A 22,412-nucleotide genomic window follows, 5' to 3' on the forward strand; every position below is an offset into this window, starting at 1 on the left:
TGTTTTTTCTGCTGCTCTAAAATTTGCTTTGAGGAATTATTTCATTTGTGGGAGAATTTGGGAAAATCAGGTAATTTTCTGCCTTATTTCACTATCTTCCTACAATTCCTCTAAATTTGAAATGCCTTAAGGGAGCAGAGCTGTCTCAAAGTCTTGTAGAGGGTGGAGATTTTGATCACTGTGATAAACCTTGGCTTCTCTCTATACCAAAAATTTCAGGCAATTGAGTAGCATGAACTAATACACAAATTCATACATAGTGATTCATACATAGCAAGGAAACACAGACATGCAGAATATCCCAAATGTCATAAAGCATCTTTAAGTTTTTGAAGATGTTCATATTTTAATTTATTCAAGATGAAAATCACACAAAAACATTTGGTACATATAGAACCAAAACCTAATAATATACAATTTTTGCATTTTCTTTATCCTGCCACAAAGAAGTCTCAATCAACTTTCTTTTTCTTTTCTTAATGGAGATATCCAGGCCAAAGTTGGGATTTTCCTAACTCTAGTCCCCCATCAACTTAAATGACACGTTATTAGGGGCATCATAGAGTTTCACTAATTCAATTCCTGGATCTGTATTTATACTTTGACCATATTACTCTGGTAAGAATGAAGATCGAGGATCGAGGTTCAAACCCAGAAGTCAATGAAGTCAAAACTCATAAAGTTTCAAAGAAAAAGTACAAAAAAATTGGTCTCAGGTTCTAACTCTTTTTTAATTAATTTGATGTAATAACCTTCCTAGTAGTCAGTCTTCCTACAATAATCTACTATAGTCTCCCTGCTTCCAATCTGCTCCTACTCAAATCTAACAGCTCTGTTCATATTTTTCTTTGTCTTAAAACCTTCATTGGCTTTCTGTTATCTATGGAATAAAACAAACTCCTGCTCCTGTGTAGAGTCCCACTTCTAGACTCTCTTATCTTTCCCAGGCAAGGGTTGGAGGGGTGAAAGACAAGTACTCCATCAAGATCTCCAAGTGTTCTGTCTATTCACCAAAACATCAGTGCCTAAATACTTTTCCAGTCTCTAATCCTCTCCCGCTCTCATTGGCACTTAGTAGAACAAGGCTCTGATATTCAAAGACACCAAGTGAAGATAATTTACAATCTCTCATACACAACGGTCGCCAACAATCTTGGAATTCCACATCTGCAATATATGAGCAATCTAACTCTTCAGTCACATCTTAAACTATCCCTTCATATATTCTATGTTCTCTCTCTCTCTCTCTCTCTCTCACCATTTTTGTGTATATATATATATATATATATATATATATATATATAAAATATATATATATATAATATTTATGTGTATATATAGGTATATACATATTTATGTGTGTATATATATATATTATATATATATATATAATATATATATATATATATATACCCACTCTGGAGTAGGAACACAGTTCAACAATTAGCTGAGTGATCCTGAGTAAGGCCCTTAATTTCTGTTTGCTTTAGTTTTCTCAGTTGTAAAATGAAATTAATAATAGCACCAACCTCATAATGTTGTTGAGAAAATAAAATGAGAATGATATTCATAAAAAGTTTAGCTACATAGTAAGCATTTAATAAATGCTTATTTTTTAAGAATAGCATTTAAAAATAATTTCCTCCCATTCCATTCTAGTGGAATTAAAACTCGTAAGTTGTAGGTCCTTAATAAGTATTCATCACAAGAATTAATCAATTTATCATTATAAGTCAAAGGAAGATCGCAACCTAAACAGCTGCTCCTATGCCTTATTGTTTGTTAACTCTTGTTAATTATGGCTTCTACTTGGAGCTCTCTGAATTTCTATCAAGCCACAGCACCACCAAAATAGGTCAATTTTTTCCTAATGTACTCCTAGGATGTCTTAGGCTGGATGACTCAGGTTTTTACTTTTTTCTGCTGCTCTAAAATTTGTATATGCATAGGGGTTATAAATTGTTGGCCAGGAAGGAACTCTGGCAGAGGCATGAAATAATGAAAAGAAGAACAAGAAAAAACAAGAACATTTGTTATAAAGCTGCATAATTCTATGTGAACTAAAATATGAAATCACTAATTTATTTTATACAACTTAATATTCCTTTTGAATATATAATAAAGTTATCATGTAAATTTATTTTTTATTCCTCCCTTTCCACTCTTGAGATGGTATCATTAGACACAAATCAATGTATGTTTGCATTTGTATGTGTTTGTGTGTGTGTACATCTCTCTCTATATATATGCATGTATATACACACATATACATATATATACATATATCTTGAAATTCATGGGTTAATATTTCTTGACTGACTGTTTGCAAAGGAAAATTCAAACATAAGGTCAGGAAGGAAAGCTCCATGATGTCAAATATATGAGATTAGAATTATCTCCCCAAAGAAAGTAGAAACCCCACTGCTGAAGTCACTTTAAACTGGCCTGAAAAAAAAAAGGAATTGGAAAATAGGCAGCAGGGAGCTATGTTACATTGGCAAGAGGAACCTAATTGGTCTTTTTGAGCTCTGCTGTCTATGAGGCACTGTAACATTTATATTCATTTGTGTGTAATGTAGTTCAATGAACTGTCAACTGTCTGTCCATTTTGTTGTGTCTTGTATGACAACACGTGACCTAGTCCCTGGTATATTACTGTGTCATATAACATCTCACTGAATTTGATTTGTTGGTGCATTAAAGGAAGGTAAATGTACAGCTGCAGAGCCCCTCGAAGCAGAGCACTTTTCACTCATTTTGGGGGAAAGTGCAGAATTTCTTTCACCAGATGATTGCCAAGTCCCTCGTTCCTATGCGTCAGCTGCCCTTGGCTTCAAGATAATCATAAAACATTTACTGCAAAGCCATGAAGAATCCATATGTCCATTTGATGTGTCAGGCCACCAAGAAGCCAGAGCGTGTGGGGTAGCATAAGGATATCTGAAGGTGACACATACTGTCATTTGATGAACAGAGATGCAGAAGGGGATTCTGGCAGCCACTACCTTGGCCTTGACAACTTGTGATGGTGACCAGGTGGGGTGTGTTATCTTAATAGTCTGGAGCTCTTGTGAATTATTTGCTGATAGATGTAAACAGCTGTTATTCTTGGTAATGGAAAGCAATTAGAAACATCTGTACTCTTGGCCATGAGTAATGCTTCCTATTCTCACGGCTCCCAAGTGCCAATTGGAAATAACTACATCATCGGGATGGGGTTGGCAATTCTACACTACATTATGGGCTGATGATTAGTACTGAGCTGTGAAGAACAAGAGGTGAAATACAGGGGAAAGAAGCTGTACCTGTGATTTACAAAGCCAGAGGAGAAACTTACTGATATCAGGGTGACAGAAGGCAGGCGAGTAGGCCAGGAAAAAAAAAAAAAGTATTTGTAGCAGCTGCAGAGACATCCCAGCTTAAAAAGTGACCAGTGTGACCAGTCACATTCAATTTCTCACCTTCAGATGAAAATAATTGTTCTTGGTAAGTCTACCTACTGGTTCCTAGCAAACATTCAGACCCATCAGCAAATCTTAATATGGAACAATTTGAACTAAAATTAATTGCTTGAACTGGAAAGGAATTATAATCTTTTGATTGCCTTTACCTCTCTAGACTTCTTTCAGAGTAATTTCTTTTCTCTGTTGCTACGTAGAAGTTACCTAATATAAATTATAACACTACCAAGTTGAGAAACAGGGTAAATTAATCTTTTCTGAATGTCTGAGAAAATCAAGGGTTAAAATTCCTGTTTCTAAATGCTGTAACTTTAAGGAAAAGGTTTTTAACTTGGGATCTATGAATCCCCAAGAGGTCTTTAGATAGATTTAGATATTCATGAATTTGGATGGAAAAAATTACATATTTATTTCCACCAATCTCTAACTGAAATCTTGCATGTGTTTCTTTTTTATATTTATTTTATTTTTAATTTATAGAATAAAACAAAGAATTCCAAAACAGAGTAAAATAAAAAAAAATTGTAGGTGGAATCACAAATCTATTTTATACAACTTAGTATTGTTTTTGAAAATAAAATAAAGCTATCATGTACATTTATTTTTCAACCTCCTCCTCTTGAGATTTGTGTAAATATTAGACACAAACAGGTGTATGCATGTGTGTGTGTGTGTGTAAAATTGTTCTTTACATCTATTTATTGGCTCCTTCTCTGGATTCAGCTAGCATTTTTTCAGCTACATATTTAGGCAACAATAGTCAATAAGTTTGACTTTTTCACTAATAGAGATCATAAATATATGCATAGCACATTTCAAATATCTTGAAATGTTAGAGGTGTACATTACTACTTCGAAATTAGTAGAGTTATTATACCCACTATTAGATTGCATGGTATTACAATGTTCCCATCTATAGAGAGACTGGATTTCAATATGATTGGTTTCTTTTTTAATTCTGTGTATTTCATTTTATGTATTTTAGAACCTTATTCTGAGGTGAACATAGAACTTCAACAGACTGCAGAAGAGATTTGATAGAAAAAGAAAAGGTTAATAAGTATTTGACTTAAGGGAATATATTCTTTAATGGCAATTTTAAAGAAAGGAGACTGCCTTCCCTAGAACTGGCAAAATATGATTTGACTGATGAACTTCATTAAGGAAAGAAAGATTTTTTTTTTAAAGTTGCTGGGGCTAATTAAGCATTCATCTTTAGGAGTCAGTTTTTGAAAAAGGATTTCATTTTCTTTTTTTTATGTTTCTTTGCTGTTTTGGTAAGCACAGGGTATTGGAGTGTAAAGAGAAATATTTGTTAATACAGGCAGAAATTACAATCTCCTCTGTTACCTTGTCAGGATGCCTAAGTTGTTCCTGGTGCAATGGGCCAAGGGTTTGAAATGACATTCCTTTTACTATAACCTTTCCAGTTCCTTCTAGTACAGGCACTTCTCAAGGTTGTTTCATAGTAATCCAAGGATAAAAACAGCTCAAGATCACTGGCAAAGAAATTAAAAAGCACTCAACTAGGATATTTCTTGGAGTCTCAGCCTTGACATATTCTCAAATAAAAAAAAGGAAACAACTTTACTTTCACCCACAGGGCTCACAAGTAGGGCCCAGATAGTCTATATGCCATCCATGTCAAACTCAACTGCCCCAAGTCCAAACCATGACTTTCTTAGTCACAGTAGACCAGGTTGTTATCAAAGAATTAAGAAGTATCATTACTTCTTAAATAGTGTCCATGAGCTGTGGAAGAGAATGAAGACTAATACCTCCACAGTATCTGAGCCATAAGGCATATATCACTGATAAGCCACCATGACCATATGACTATTGAGGCCAAGATTTGACTAAGACTAGGCTTCCTGTATTGAGAGACTAAGAAGACTGAATGCATAGAAGAAGAGGTTCTATAGTGGGAGGGATGAGTGAGCAGCTAAAGAGTCTGCCAATTCTTGGAATCAAGGAGAGCATACCAGGAAAAATAGCAACAAGGAACACCAGTCATGATTCTCGCAGAGCCAGGTTGTAAAACAGGGTATTGGTGATTGGAAGAGAGACAAAGAGAAGAGGCTGGGTTTGATAACAATCTTCTCCTTTTCCCATTTCTCCTTTCTTAAAATACTGGGTGTCTGCTCCCAAAACTTATTTGTTATTTTAAAAAATAGTCTTTATTTAATTTTCTTCTTTACCTTGTCTTTAATAGCAGTTTAAAAAAAAAATAAATCTAGTCAATCATTAGACAGAGAGACAGACAGAGGCAGGACAGAGATGGAGACACAGAGAGAGGCAGATAGACAGAGACAGACAGACACACAGAGAGTATGAAGGAGAGAATGAGAGAGACAGAGATTTTACTCCTTCAATATATCTTTTCCAGAGCAGTTTTTTCTGATTGAGGGCTTAGAGCTGTAGACAAGAAAATTATTTATCTATCTTCTCATAATAACAACAAAACTCCAACCAACTAAGCAAATAAACAAAACTAATCCAAACCAAGCTCCCCCCCAACCCCTGAAACTTAGATTTCTTTAACTCTGGGCAAATAAATGAATCAACAGCTTTAGTTGGTTAGTACTCATATAAGAAATGGACTATGGACACTTTCTCTTCCTATTCATGATCAATTTGAAAGAAAAGTCATTTTTTCCCCCAAAGGTACAAGGAAAAGGAAATGGTTAGAAAGGTCACCTCAGAAGTGAGGACTTCAAAGACTTCAAGGAAAGATGGGAAGGACAGCCTAACCCACACAATGGTAGGGATGAACAAAAGGAAATAAACCCCCTTATTTCCAGTCCAATATAACATCATATCACATCCAGCACTAATAGACTTATTTCTGGTATGTATTCTATTTGTTCAGAACACAAGCTTGTTGTTAATTGTGAGTGTTTAAATGAATTGCTTGGAAACATAAATATGAAATAAGAAACTATGTGTACTTGATGGAGTGCAATGAATAGAGTACTGGGTCAGGAGTCAGCCAATCCTGGGTTCAAATCAAGCTCTACACAATCAAATTATGCAAACCTGGACAAATCACTTAAGTCTTTGCATCAGTTTCCTCACATGTAGAATGAGGATCCTAATAATACCTACCTCCCAGGATTGTCAATATCAAATGAAAAAATTATAAATTGCTTAGCAACACTACATAAATATCATCATTATTGTTGTTTTTTAAAATATTGCATTAAATATAGAACTCTGTACTAGCTACTATAAGTCATTTTCCTTTTCTTTTGACTTGAGTTAGGAGCAGTATGTACAGTATTATAACATTTTGGACATAGTCCCAAATTGCTCTCCAGCATGGTTGGACAAATTCACAGCTCTACCAACCGTGCATGAAAATGCTTCTCCTTTCATAACCACTTTAGCATATCTTTAGCATTTGTCATTTTCCTTTTTTGTCAACTTGGTCAGTCTAACATGTGAGTGGTACCTTGAAGAAAGAAGATGAGGTAGGAAAGTTTTCCATCCAAGTATAGGAGACAGTCAGTGAAAAGCTATAAGGAGATGGAGTATTAGGAAAGCAGGTAGGTCAGTGTCATTGACTTATAAAAGGAGAGCAAATGACAGATGATGGGAAAGGTAGGAAGGGGCATGTTTAAAGCTTTCTTAATGCTAAATAGACAATAAGAGAAGCAAAAAAGGCTTAACCATGAGAAAACAATGTATTCATAATGGGAATTGATGAAAAGCTAACAAAAAATAATTTTAATAGCCCTTTAGAGGAACAATGCGCCAATAGGAAGGTTAGGTATTAACATAGAGTGTGGGACTCTGAAGTCAGAACAACTAAGACTGATTTCTGCCTTTGGCACTGGCTATTGACCCTGGGGAAATAATTTAACCTGTCTGTCTCATTTTCTTTTTTTCTTATCTTACTATATGGCATAGTAGTGGTGATAATGGAATTCTTTCTTTAGTCCTGATCCCCTTATCTTACTAGTAGAAAGACTTTAAAAATTTCTCCAGTACATATTATACATTTACACATATGAACAAATATATGTATATATGTACATCTGCTTTTCTGTTGATTCTTTTTATTTTGAGAAAAATTCATTTATTGCTTTGCTTTTTTAAAAAGCATTTTTGCAAACATAAATGGGTATTGTTTTACTTTTCTCCATTTATAGATGTGATTACTTTATTGTTAATAATAAAATTTATTTACATTTAAAGTTTTGCTTTCATTTCTCTTTTGATAATTTCTAGAACTCTTGTACACATTCTAAAAGTCTAATCAGATCCTTAAAGTCTTCCTTGTTTAATCTCTATTAGATATGTCTGTATCCGAAAGGAGAATATAGAGGTCCTTAATTATGATCACTTTGCTGCCAAATTTTCTGTCCAGGCAGCTAGTTAGTACATCTTAAAATGTTATTTTATATTTAAATGATTTTAAATACTTAAAAGTTTGTAGGGATAAATGATCATCATTGCCATCATTGTCAGCTTCATCATTAATAATAATAATAATAATAATAATAACATTCTCTAATATTGAATAATGCTTTAACACTTGCTAATCACTTTGGTCCTCACAAAAATCCCTGGAGGCTAGTGTTATAATTAAGCCCATTTTACAGATGAGACATATGAGACAGAAGTGAAGTATGTTGTCCAGGGTCATATAGCTATTGTGTACCTTAGACTAGAGTGGAGCTCAGATCTCCCTGACTTCAGTTCCAACAATGTAGCAGCTTTACGCACAATGTTTCTTTATAATGAACCATTTCTTTGTTTTCTATTTACTCATGCATTCTGTCCCAGATCTTGGTTTGAGACTGTTCTAGGACCAGGGTCTACCCTGTCGTGGATAGAATTGAAAAGCCCTACTTGATCCTGAACTTGATTTCTTGAGCTCCTGTTGCTGGTTTCCACATTCCCTAGCCTGTTTTTTTTTTTTTTTTGCAAGAGTTTTGGCAGGTTTCAAGTCCCTTTGAAAGGTTTGGAATCAGGATAATGCAGCCTTCAGATCTCTCTGTAGCATCTTAGGTCTTAGTGCTTTGTATTTCCAGACAGGCTCAGTCAGAAACTTGCTGCTTTTGATTCTGTAAGTATGGGCAGATTACTCAAATCACTGTTAATTTTTTCATCCTTATGAAGCTTCTCTACTGGCATGCTTTGTTTCCTATGTCCATCCATAGATCTGTTCATCATTTAAGCACCTCTAGATCCTTGGTACGATTACTGGCAGGCTTATGGCTCATTTTCCTTGTGTTCTCTAGCTTCCTGGTAGCTTATGCAGCATTTCCCTTTCTTAGCATCCATAGATTTCTGTCTGCTTTAAGAAAAAAAAAAACTACTTCTGTCAGGATAGAAGTACTTTTTGTTGATTCTCTTTGGTTTTTTAAAAAACCTCCTTGGTTTACTTCAGACTTATTTTGTGTATTTCAAATATAGATGGTTTTTGTTATTCATTGTAATCCTAGCCCTTTCATAGACTTCCTTCAAATATTTCTGATAGAATAATTGAAATACAATGGTCATTTAAATTTCATTATTGAGTACACCAGTGCATTCCATATTTTCAGTCTTCGCCATCACTTCTTTTTTAATATAAATATTTTGTTTTTGCAATTATATAGAATATAGTACTTTCTACTATCATTTTTGTAATCTTTTGAATTTTGCAATTATTCCCCAAACCTCCCTTCCATCCCTCCAGCCCTAAAGAAGGCAGTCTGATAATATGTACATTATTTCCATGCTATACATTGATCAAAATTGAATGTGTTAAGAGAAAAATCATATCCTTGAGGAAAAAAATAAAATATAAGAGACAGCAAAATTGTGTAGTTCATAAGACAAGTTTTAAAAAAATAATTGAACGTAATTGTATTTGGTCTTTGTTTAAACTCCACAGTTCTTTCTTTGGATATAGATGGTTATCACAGATACCCTAAAATTGTCCCTGATTTTTGCACTGATGAAATGAGCAAGTCCATTAAGGTTGATCATTAACCCCATGTTGCTGTTATGGTGTACAGTATTCTTCTGGTTCTGCTCATCTCGCTCAGCATCAGGTCATGCAAGTCTTTCCAAGCTTTCCTGAAACCCTCCTGGTTTCTAATGGAACAATAGTTTTCCATAACATACATATACCACAACTGGTTCAGCCATTCCCCTATTGATGGACATTCATTTGATTTCCAATTCTTTGCTACCACAAACAGGGCTGCTATGAGTATTTTTGTACAAGTGATGTTTTTATCCTTATTCATGATCTCTTCAGGATATAGACCCAGTAGCAGTATTACTGAATCAAAGGGTACACACATTTTTATTACCCTTTGAGCAAAATTCCAAATTGTTCTCCAGAAAGGTTTGGATGAGTTCACAGCTGCACTAGCAATGCGTTAGTGTCCCAGATTTCCCATATCCCTTCCAACATTGCTCATTGTCCTTTCTGGTCATATTGGGCAATCTGAGAGGTGTGAGGTAGTACCTCAGAGATTCTTTAATTTGCGTTTCTCTAATCAGTAATGATTTAGAGAAATTTTTCATATGACTATGGGTAGCTTCGATTTCCTCATTTGTAAATTTGCCTTTGAATACATTTTGACCATTTATCAATAAGGCAATGGCTTGTTTTTTTTTTATAAATTTGACTTAGTTTGTTGTATATTTTAGAAATGAGTCCTTTGTTAGAAATACTTTGTGTGAAAATTGTTTCCTAATTTACTACATTTCTTTTGAGTTTGGTTACAGTGGTTTTGTTTGTGCAAAAAGCTTTGCAATTTAATGTAATCCAAATTATCTAGTTTGTTTTTAATAATGTTCTCCATCTCATCCTTGGTCATAGGCTACTTCCCTTTCCATAGATCTGACAGGTAAACTATTCTTTGATCTCCTAGTTTGCTTATAATAATTGTCTTTATTTCTAAATCCTGTACCCATTTTGATCTTATTTTGGTATATGTTGGTCTAATCCAAGTTTCTGCCATACTAACTTCTAATTTTCCCAACAGTTTTTATTGAAGAGAGAGTTCTTATTCCAGAAGTTGGACACTTTCAGTTTATCAATAGCAGATGACTATAATTTGTTTCCTGCTATCTCTTTTGCACCTAGTCTATTCCACTGATCCACTACTGGAGTCAGGAGGACCTGAGTTCAAATACATCCTCAGACACTTAATAATTACCTAGTTGTGTGGCCTTGGGCAAGTCACTTAACCCTATTGCCTTGCAGAAAAACAAAAACAAAAAGAGTACATGTAGCTAAGGAAAGGAAACACTTGGAATCAGAAAGATGACCCAGCTCAATATTTAGTTTGTCTGAGTTACTGTTGCCAGGGAAATGATGATGAAACAAAGGTGGATCAACTCAGCTGAACAATTCAAACATCTGTTCAGCACATAAACTAAGTTCACCAACGTTTTAGAAGAGTTCCCAAGGCAGAAGAAAGAACATGAAACTTACAACTCCAGAGCTGAGTTAATCTGAGCACATGAATTTTCCTCAGTCTTATCTCTTTAACAAGATTCTCTAGGGGTATACATACTCTATCCCATCCATACTAAATTGATTGGTGGGAGAGTGAAAACCAAGTCATATGTAGATTGAAACATGTTCAATAATTTTTTTACTTTTGATTTCACATAGGACCACTGTATGTCTTATTATTTTTGTTTCATTATTAAGTAACTTGTTATGTTTAAGGTTTAAAAGCATCATTTTGAATGATTGTGCAAATTGAAACACATTGGGAAGAGATGAAATGATGAGTAGGGATATTATTTTCCTCTAAAACCTGCCAGTGTGAGGACTGACTGGATTGAGCAATGAGTTAGCTATATGTCCTATTTGAAAAGTGTGAGGTAAGTCTATATAAGGATTCTACAGTACATATATCAGTTGCTATAGTAGCTATAGACACCACATGGAATTATTATATATGTTTTGTTTCACAAAACTTATTTAGATTTTTGATCTCCGGTTCATTAAAATTATTAAGTTTAATTTAAGAAATCAATGATTCCATGTTAAATAAATTAGATCAAATATTCTTGAGCTCCTGACAAATCAAAATAGTGAAATAGATAAGCAAATAAGTGCTACTGTACTAATAATAATTGAGATGTTTACAAAACAATAAATTTTTCATTCTGAGATTCAGTGAGTCAATCATGAGAAAGCAATTCAATCAAGAGCAGCAAAAAAAAAGAGGAAGAAAAAAATACCAAAAAGCTAAAATGGGAAAAATCAATTTCATTTCAAAGTTTGAATCTGTAAAATATAAAAACCCCCTAAAATTCTGTTTAAAAATTCAGAATCATTAAAACAATCTATCCAGTTTGAATGTCTTTGATTGTGACTCCTGTGTCTTGCTAAGACAGATAATGCAAAAGAAATCAAACAAAAGTGAAAGAAGGAAGGGAAATAGAGAAAGAAAGGGAGATAGAGAAATTAAGAATCAAAATATTTGTGTAGCAATATTTTAATGTTATATAATTGAGTTTGCTTCTTTTTCAGTATCTCCACTATTCTTTAGTTCATATACTTTATGGCTAGAAGAGTCTTTAGAGGTCATCTACCTTATCAAAATTAGAGGGGGAAAAACAGGACAATTCCAATTAAGAATATTGAAATAAAATGTTTTTGAAGTTGCTATAATTATACATCACTAATTATTTAGCATGTTAGATACAGAAAAGGATCGTCTTTGCTGAGTAGAATTATTCTCCTTTTTCCAGGTATTTCCATTGCCAATGAAACCACATATATAATCTTTAATTTTATCAATGTAGCTCATCTTAGAAGGACATGGATTTAAAGAGAAAATTAAAAAGATTTAAAAATGATATAAAGTCTAGTCTCCAAAACCTCATGAATTCATTTAAATCCATTGATAGTCAAATATAACAACATTTGTACAAAATGCAAATTATCAATAATCATCTTGAGTATCCAAAATCACTAGTAATAGACAAATCTAAATTAAAATAGCCCCTACTTATTATTTCACACCTTCATGAAAAAGCTGGGGAAAGATATGAGCATCAATTTGCAACCAGTTAATCCCTGAGTAGCCTGCTGGAAAGCAATTTGGAGTTATATAAGAAAAGTCATGCACTGTTCATTCTCTTTGCTATTGAAATTCCACTAAAGAGACGATACCCCAAGGAATTTATTAGAATCAAGAAAAACTACACATACAAAAATTGTTCAGGTCAGCTTTATTTCTGATAACAAAAAGTTGGTAACACTTGTTCAGTTATGTATACCTGTTCACAACTCTATTAAGGATTTCCTTGGCAAAGATACTAGAGCAGTTGCTATTTTTTTCCTCTGTGTCATTCTACAGAGAGGAAGCAAATAGTTAAGTGACTTGAACAAGGTCACAAAGGTAGTAAGTTCTGATGATGAATTTGAAATTAGGTTTGGGAATTCAAGGGAAACAATTCAATGGTAGTTGAATGCAATAAAATATTATTGCACAATAAAGGAAGACACAAATGAATAATTCAAAGAAAGATTAATGTGAAGTGGTACAGAGTAAAGAAAAAATATACAAAGAACAAGCTACATGAAGCTTAGAATAGTGTAAATAAGACTGGCATGGGGAAGCATAAATCACACAGTTGTCAATGTCAATATTTAGCTTAAGAATGGTAAATTATATTCCAATTTGGATTATTAAGGCACTGTGAATCATGGATCTCTATGTTTTGTTTTTGTGAGGTACATGATAAAAAACTGGTTTTAAAGTAAAAAAGATCTGAATTTGATTTTCATTTCTGATACATACTATCTATGGTGCTAGATAAGTAAATAATTTCTCAGTTCTCTAGCTAAATCTCCAAGATTATAGAGAAGGTAGAGAGACTTTCTTCATTTTGAAGCTTCTTTATCAATATAATCTCAGACAATAATGAATCTCCTACCATTTTAGAATATAAGAAAGTAAGGGTTTTCCCCCTTATTTATTCCTTTTTTTAATCCACTCCATATAATAGGTAAATCTATAGCATTTACAATCATAGTTGAGAGTGTTAAAATTTGCTTTAACTCTATCAGATTCTTTCATAATCTTCTCTATACCATAAGCTTTTTAAAAAATAGAAAACTGTAAGGTACTATTTTATGTGGGAATACTCTGAAATTTCATCACAGATACCCTAAAAGGTATCCTCTAGCAACAGAGTATTATTTTCTGGTTGATTGTAGAATGCCATGGGAGTAGAAAGGGACCAGGGACTGGGAAGGATATTTAAGCACTTGTATTTGGTTTAATAAACAGAGATCTTGGAGAATATTATCCCTTGTCTCCCTACTCTTCAACTGTTGCCTAGTTAAGGATAAGCTAGCCAGCAGGAATCTAGCACTTCCTGAGCAGATAGTCTAACAGGAACATAGTAAATGGTGCCCAAACAGGGACACAAAGGCAGAGCTATCTGAGTGGAGTCCAGGATAAGGACCAACAGATACAAGCAATAGAAATTCCAGGCCACATCCGGGAGCAGAGAACTTTGGAGAGGTAACAGATTGATCGTTACCAGGGGACTGATTTTAAGGAAATTGGAACAAGGATGTGTGAAGGAAAGTGAAAGTAAGAAGAAAATAAGTATTCAGCTTTGAGGAGCCAGTGAAAGTAAGAAGAAACAAGTATTCAGCATTGAGGAGCCAGCTGAAGTGGAGTCTCTGAGGCAGTGCCATAGGGGGATGGACCTTCTTATTCAGCCCCAGTTCACTGCCAGAGCACCAGCACTATGAACAGGATGCAGGGGACCTGCTTGCTGTTCCTTTTGGCCTCTGGCCATGCTAAGTGCCACCCAAACCCCTAAACGTACAGTCAACTTTAGAGACTTCTTGTCTTTGCTGCAGACCCTGATGCCAATGATGACTTCCACTCCCCAAGCCACAGTGAATTTCACTCTCCAGTCTACACCCAAGCACGCCACAACCATTGCTCCCGGCACCAGAAAGTCGTGAAGTACACACTAACTGCGCTTCCTGTGCTGAGAACAAAAATGTCACATGCCAATGCACAGTTTGTAATGGTGTTGATTACTGTTCACAAAATGCAACAACTCCTGATTGTACTGTCAACATCTCAAGTAATTTCAAATGCTCTCTATCATTCTCTGTGGCTCCCACTGCAGAGGGAGGAGGGAGGGAGAAAGGAAATCTTCCTTTTTGGAACTTTGAAACTCAAGCCTATGTCTCAGAAGGAATGCACACTTCACTACAGAAAGGGCAAGACCCCTCCCAAAACTTATTTTAAAAATCAAGGGCCCCCATGCCTTCTTCCTGGTTTGGGGAGGAGGGGGATTGGGCAATGACTATGTCTTTCTTAGGTTATTGATTGGGAGACTTCATGGTCAATTAGTTAAGAAAAAAATGGGAAGAAGACTTTTTTCCGGGACTGGGAAATTCAGATTTCATCTTTTGAATGAAGCTTATGCTTATGGCTAAAATTTTGGTGTGTTATGTGTGTATATATGTATTTAATCATCAATAGGACGTTTTCACATCTCTCTACTGAACTGGAGGGGTGGGAAAATGTTTCTATGTTCTGAAATCTGGTACTGGTCAGGGTAGCAATCTCAGCTCGATAAATGTGTTAGGAGAGTTGTTTCTGTAAGTGTCTAAACTCGTGTGTGTGTGTGTGTGTGTGTGTGTGTGTGTGTGTGTAATTCAGATCTGAAATAGGTAAAGTTCAATATTACTCCTTTTAGTTTGAGTTTTCAATTTAATTGCTTAAAAAGGTTAAATTTTAAGTAATTAATGTAGTTAGGATCTGAGCCTATCTGCTAATACCATTTGAAAGTTTGTAAGGTGCAAAGTTTGTGAAATGCTCTTAGCTGTGAGCTAAGCTTTTGCTAACCTGGCATTGATTGATAGCTGTATTCAACTTAAGTTAATTGAGACTTTAAGGTTTAGTAAATGTTGACTTCCTGACCCCTCCACACCTTCCCAAAATGGGCATTGGGCAGGGCAGGGCTGAGGTGCTGCAGTGACCACCCCCACCCCCAGGCACCACCAGGTGCATTTCCACTGATTGATTGGACTCTGGTTGCTTGGGAATGTAGCCCAAAGTGGAGGAGATTTCCTGCCCTCAGGAGGCTTTGAAAAGAGGGCGGGGGAAGGCCTCTACCTTGTGTTTAAAGAAAAAAGAAGCTATCTGAGAGTAATTTAGTCATCTAAGTTTTTGTAACAAGTTTTGAGAATTTGTGTGTGTTAAGAAGAAAAAATATAATTGGGATAAATTGCATTTCAAGGAATTTGGGAATATTGAATCATATATAATTTAATGATTTCGTTTGGGAAAGAAATATTTGTACTATCTGATTTGTTTTGATGTTAAATTGATAAAATTGCTAAACAGTCACTTATGTTATATATTCTTTGTCTCATCTATCATCACACATTTATGGTAAGAGAAATATCACAAATTGTGACCCCCTTCTGGGATAAATCTGTGGATTCATGCATTCATTATGTAATGGAATGACTGTTGTGTGTGGGAGTTCTGTAAAATTTCATCACCTGTTGTCCTCCAGCACCAGAGCATTATTTACTGGTTGATTGTAGAGTGCCACTGGAGTGGGAGTGGACCAGGGACTGGGGAGGGTATTTAAGCACTTGTATTTGGTTTAATAAATGGAAAACTTGGAGAACTTTCTCCCTTGTCTCCAGCCCCTTCAATATTCACCTGGTAAGGATAAACTAGCCTGCAGGAACCTAGCACTTCTTGAGCAGCTAGTCTAACAGGAACATAACAGAATGCAATTTCCTTTTCCCTGTCTACTCAGTAATGAATTTAAATAAATCTCTACTCCTCCCCTACATTTTTCACTTTTATTTATGAATGAGAATCACTTATAATCCTTCAATTAAAGGAAATACTAATTTTTCCCCTCTATCTCTTATTTAGCCTATTATTTTTACTTCTAAAGTTCATATCTTTTGTTCTTTCCTTTTCTCTTGTTTTTCCCCAGATTATAATTTTTAAAATTTTGTTCTCTTTTGTTCTCTTATTGATCATTAAAAGTGCAAATTATTAGATAAATTAGAACAAAATAATGATTTTTTTTTATCTTGTATTTGATACTATTTAACCTAGCTTAATTTCCTCAAGAGTCTCCCCCCCCACCCCCACTAAGTTTGTATTCTGATATTCTTCCTGGGTGTGGCTTTCTCAGAAAGATACACTCATCCTTCAGGGTAAAGCTCAAATTTGCAAGACAAGTTCTTTTTTTGATGTAAGTCATTTTTCTTGGGGCAGCTAGGTGGCTTAGTGGTGTGGAATCAGGAAGACTCATTTTCATGAGTTCAAATCTGGCCTCAGACAGTTACTAACTGTGGGACCCTAGGCAAGTCACTTAACTGTCTCAGTTCCTCTTCTTTTGAATGATTTGGAAAAGGAAATGACAAGCTGCTTCAGTATCTGGCAAGAACCCCCCCCCCCAAAGTGTCAAAAAGAGTTGGATACGATTGAAAAAATTAAATAAAAATATTTTCCTTTGCTTTTTGGTAGAGCATACTCCATTTTCTTTATTTTAATTATTAATTGTGAATATAATTCTTACTGAAATGCTTTAGTTGGTCTTTTGTAACTTTCTTTCTATTCACAATTTTTTTTGGAGGAACTCTTAATCTTATTAAGTTCATGGATGAATTAAACCTATAGTTCTCTATATCATGTGGGTCAGATAATTTTATATAAAGTTGTGGCATCTGAACTGAAAGTTCAAGGAAGGAAATGATTATTAGAGGTTGAACTGAGAAGAGAGTGCATATGGGAAAGAGGAAACAGTCTATGAAAATGAACAGAAGCAGAATAAACAATGTTATTAAACTGATGATTCATTTGGAATATATAGTTCATCAAAAGGAGGCTACACATGTGTGTGTGTGTGTATATATATAACTTTGTGGAATATCTTAAATTTAAGATGAAAAGTTTATATTTTATCCATTAAGATTTTTGAGCAGGACAGTGACATTATCATATCCGTCTCTACATTAGGGAGATTGTTTTGTTAGCACTATGGAAGATATGTTGAAGAGGCAAGGGACTGAAAACAGAGACATGAATTAGGAGGCTATTATAGTCATCTAGATCTGACTTACAGGAATGGATCTGAAGATAGAGAAAAAAAGGGATGAATGTGAGAGGTGTTTTTTGTCATAGAATTGGAAGACAAATGGATATGAGGGTGGAGATAGAGAAAAGAGGAGAGCACCATGACAAAATTGTGAATTTGGTTTTCCATAAGGATAATGGGATACTCTACAGAAATTGAGAAAACTAAAGTAGGGGCTAGTTTAGATGGAAAAGACAGTTCAATTTTGAAAATGTCAAATTTGAGATTCTAATGGAATATAGAACATGAGATATCTAATAAGAAGCTCATAATGCAAGTCTTTAGCTTAAAAAATTCCAAGAGTAGCTATATAGATTTAGATATTATCTTGAAATTGTTCCTAAAATCTCTCTCTTGGGATTCTCCTGGTGAAGATTAATTCTGCCTTGGGCATGTTCTATTGTCTTACTGTTTACCTAAAATTAAAACCTTACATACAGATCACTAGTGAATCCTCTGAATATTCCTGGCTTTGAAATCAGAGAGGGAAAAAACAATTAGACATACCCAAAAGCATTTACCCCTCCTCAAAGCAAAAACTCTCCACCCAGGCCTCCACTCAGTGGTATGCCTTTTAAAAGCTTTCTGAACTTGTAGTTTAATTTTTATTATTGACATTTCCCCTTCCCTTTAGTAGAGAATAAACCAATAAATCAAGATCTGATTTATAGTGTTTGCATATCTCTGGATTGTAAATGCTTTTTCTGAGAATTTAATGATCAGTTCTTGTGAGCCAGTTTTGAACTGGTTCCTGCGCATCCTTGTTCCCACCCATGTCATTACAGAGTATTAGTGAAGAAAAGATTGTGTGCACAGTGTATGTGTGAAGAAAAGATCTACCACACTGTCTAGAGAAACTTTTCAAAGATCTGGCCAAGTTGGGTGTGTGACAGAGCTAGAAAAGCTGAGAGCTTTAAGTTTGGAGATGACCTCTCTGCAGGACCAAATTCACTGCTTTTCCTTTGTCATTACTTGATAACCCATGCACCTGAAGTTGGGGGAGCCACCCTGAGTGTATAACATGCATAACAGGTATCTTTTTGTTGTTGTTGTCTGTACTCCATGTTTTTACCACCAGGAATTTCCCAAGCTTTGCATTCTGTAAATTAGAAACATACCATAATGGCTTCTACTACATACTGGCATGTCTAAATTTTTCATGAAATCTCATTTAAGTCTCCAAATTGCTGTAATTGAGAGGCACAGGAATCATCTGAAATGCCATTTCTTTTACAAAAGCTCTATCCAGATAAAACTTTTCCTTTCTACAGCATGTTTTTCTGCCCTAGCATTTTATAAAAGTCTGGGGTGGGGAGGGATGATGGGACCAGCAAAGAACCTTTCTTTTCTTTTCTTTTTTTAAGATTTTATTTATTTAAGGCAATGGGGATAAGTGACATGCCCAAGGTCACACAGCTAGGTAATTATTAAATGTCTGAGGTCGAATTTGAACTCAGGTACTCCTAACTCCAGGGCTGGTGCTCTATCCACTGAGCTACATAGCTGACCCTAGAGCCTTAATTTTCATGGTAAGATGGACATGCCTCGAGGTCAAAGAGTAAGTCTGTCAATAAATAATTTATTAATTGTCTACAATGTTTCAGGCACCATGTTAAACAACTGACTAAGGAAGGATACATAGGTTATAGGGAAACTGATAATTGCTTTAGATTAGTTCCAATTGATCTTCATGATCCAGGAATCCTTTAAAGACTCAATTCTTTTTTCCTTTCCCTCTTGCTTCTTATCTCTGCTCTCTGTATCTCTTTCCTTTTCTTCTTCCTTTTTCATTCCCCTCTTTTCTCCTCCTCTTCCTCTTCTTTCTCCTCCTTATCATTGTTGTCCTCCTTTCTCCTTTCTCTCTTCCCTTCTCTGAATCCAGTATTATGTCAGAGTCCTCTACTAGACTATTAAAATCTATTAACCCCTCCTATAAAGTAATCATGAAATTCCTTTTTATTATTTTTACTGGAGGTGGTTGGACAGAGATGAAAGAATTAATAGTAGGCCCTCTGGAAAATAAAAAACAAAGGAAGCCTTGAGGGGAAGGGGCACTAAAATGCTTTGTATTTGATAACAATTTTCATACTATAGCATTAATAGCTCCCCTTTTATGTCTAGTTGCTTGAAGCATAAGGCAAAATTAGGGAGAAATGTTTTGACTGAACTGCATTTCAAATACCAACCTTAATTTATTTATTCATTCATTCATTTATTTATTTAGTTAGTTATTTGGTTTTTGCAAGGCAAATGGGGTTAAGTGGCTTGCCCAAGGCCACACAGCTAGGTAATTATTAAATGTCTAAGGCTAGATTTGAACTCAGGTACTCAGGGCCAGTGCTCTATCAACCTTAATTTAAAAGAAATGCTTTGCAAACCAGAATAAAAAAAAAACAATAACTTTTCCTTCAAAACTTGATAAAGAATTATGTACAAATAGTGGATAACCTCTTTCCCCCTCCCACAATACGTGCACACACACACACACACACACAGACATGCATTTGGACTTTATCTAGAAGTAATTTTTCTAGCATTAACTACAGCTGAATAGCCGAAAGAGAGCTGAAAAAGAATGAGGAAATTCAAGTGATACTCAGATCAATTAAAGTTCCGGACAAGCTTAAGCAGGAAGAAATTTTGATTACACATGGAAAATAATTTGAGTAAAGAGAAAATATGCTTTAAGTGGGATGACTATTTCATAGCTGATATCTGAACATCAAGTTTACACAGGAAGTGTCTTTATCACATCCTCAAAATTTCCTACCATTGTCAGGTCTTTACTGTTTTTGCATTTCCTGATGTGAACTTATTGCTGTTAAGTAGTAAGTATAGAGTTAGCCCAATGCATATCTATCAAACTGATTTTAAATGTTTTACTTTAATTGGAAATAGTGGAAGTTATCATGTGGGATGGAACCCATTGGGGAAAATGTATTCTTTTCATTTCTTTAGGATTCTGACTTGATTTTATAAGTAATGAGTTTGAACTGGTCTCTTCCAGGGAGACACATGTTAAAATCACTTTCTAAAAGATGGAGCTGATTAGAGAAATACAAGTTAAAACAACTCTAATATACTACTTTACAGCTTTCAGTTTGGCTACTATGACAGATGTGGAAAATGATAGACTTTGGAGGGAACATTAGGAAATTGAGGCACTAATACAGTTGGTATAACTATGAACTGATCCAAACATTCTGCAGGACAATAAAACATCATTTTCTTTGATCCAGCAATACCACTACTAGTTTTGTATCCAATGGGGTTTTAGTAAATGCACAAAAAATATTTATAGCACCTCTTTTTGTGGTAGCAAAGAATGTTCGTCAATTGGGAAATTGTCTGAACAGGATATTCAACAACAGAGGAATGTCTGAACAAGTTGTAGTACATGTTTGTAATGAAGATTATTGTGTAAAAAATGACAAGGAAGATGATTTCAGAAAAAAACATGGAAAGACTTATTTGAACATATTTAAAGTGAAGTAAGTAGAACCAGGAGAGCATTCTACATAGTAGCAGCAATATTGTAAGATGATTAATAGTGACAGATTTAAACTTTTCTCTCTAATGTAATAATCCAAGACACTTCTAAAAGATTCAAGATGAAATACACACCAAAGTTTATTAATTTTTTACTTTCTTTACTTTGGGGATGTATTTTTGTTTGTGTTTTCTTTCACAACATGACTAATATGGAAAGATATTTTACATGTTTGCACAAGTAGAGCCTAAATCAAACTGCTTATGGTCTTGAAGAGGAAAGGAGAACATTTGGGATCCAAAATTTATAAATGAATTTAAATGATTATAAGTAATTAGAAAAATAAAATATTACTTATTTAAAAAAGGATCTGTGTGACCAGTACATATTGTTGGTCCCTTGGTCCTTATGACTAGATGATTACATCAGAGATGATTGATTGGCAGTAGAGCAACTCCAATAGCCTGGATAATTATAATAAGTGGTCCAAAACCGAAGAGTGGTAGAGATAACTGATGAGCAAAGACCAGATTCTATTTTATACAGGAATGGGATTCCAACTTTCAGGAAAACTAGTTTCACTGGTATGATCTCATCACTCTCTTATTTTCAGCCTCTTGTTGGAATGAACTTTTAGAGTTAAGTTTACTTCTTCTCTCCTCCTCATTCCTATTTCCTGCTTCTTATTGCTCACTCTTTATAAGGAAATTTAGAAAATATTCTTATTTTACTGTTCCTATAAATAACAGGGCAGTAATATCATGCTGATTCCTTGTTTAAATTATTACACTACAATTAAAGACTGGAGGAGTCTTTGGTCCATCAGCTACAATAGTAATGTAGCTTCCCTTTCCCTAAATGCTGCTCACAGTGGGAACAGAGACTATACACTAAGAATGTCCTCTTCAAGTAGCTATTCTCATCATGCTCTTGAGACGGACCTGACTTAAAGAATGAATGATCATCAAATGCCAAATAGGCAAGAGATCTTCAGAAGAGTGATTCAAGGATTTTCCTACTGATTAAGTTTAATCAATAGTAATATAAAGATTTAAATGGAACTGGATAAAAGAATCAGGAACCACAAAGATCTTGGCAGCTTAGTATATTGGTTTGGAGGTAGCCTCTTCCTTTTATCCTTCTTCCTTTTGTCATGACTTGAAATCCATTGTACCCAAGGTCTTTTGGGCTTTTCTTATGTCCCCGAGTATGAACAGGATCTAAGTTTAAAAAGGTCTCTAAACTCCAAGTAGCTCCTTATCAATTCCAGGATCAAATATCAAATCCTCTTTGATACTGAAAACTCTTTATAACCTCCCCCCTCTTACCTTTCTAGTCTTTGATAGACT

At 34.8% G+C, this 22,412-nt stretch overlaps 1 long non-coding RNA gene across 1 annotated transcript in view; it reads left to right on the forward strand.

Annotated features, from left to right (window-relative positions):
• Positions 1 to 10,879: 10,879 nt before the first annotated feature.
• Positions 10,880 to 22,412, forward strand: part of LOC141516059 (uncharacterized) — a 45,167-nt gene continuing 33,634 nt past the window's right edge. Inside the window, exon 1 of the long non-coding RNA XR_012476600.1 lies at positions 10,880 to 11,300. This is a non-coding gene — a long non-coding RNA (uncharacterized LOC141516059). The remainder of the gene's footprint in view (positions 11,301 to 22,412) is intronic.

Source organism: Macrotis lagotis, chromosome 3 (genome assembly GCF_037893015.1).
Source record: "Macrotis lagotis isolate mMagLag1 chromosome 3, bilby.v1.9.chrom.fasta, whole genome shotgun sequence".
Lineage (NCBI taxonomy): Eukaryota > Metazoa > Chordata > Mammalia > Peramelemorphia > Peramelidae > Macrotis > Macrotis lagotis.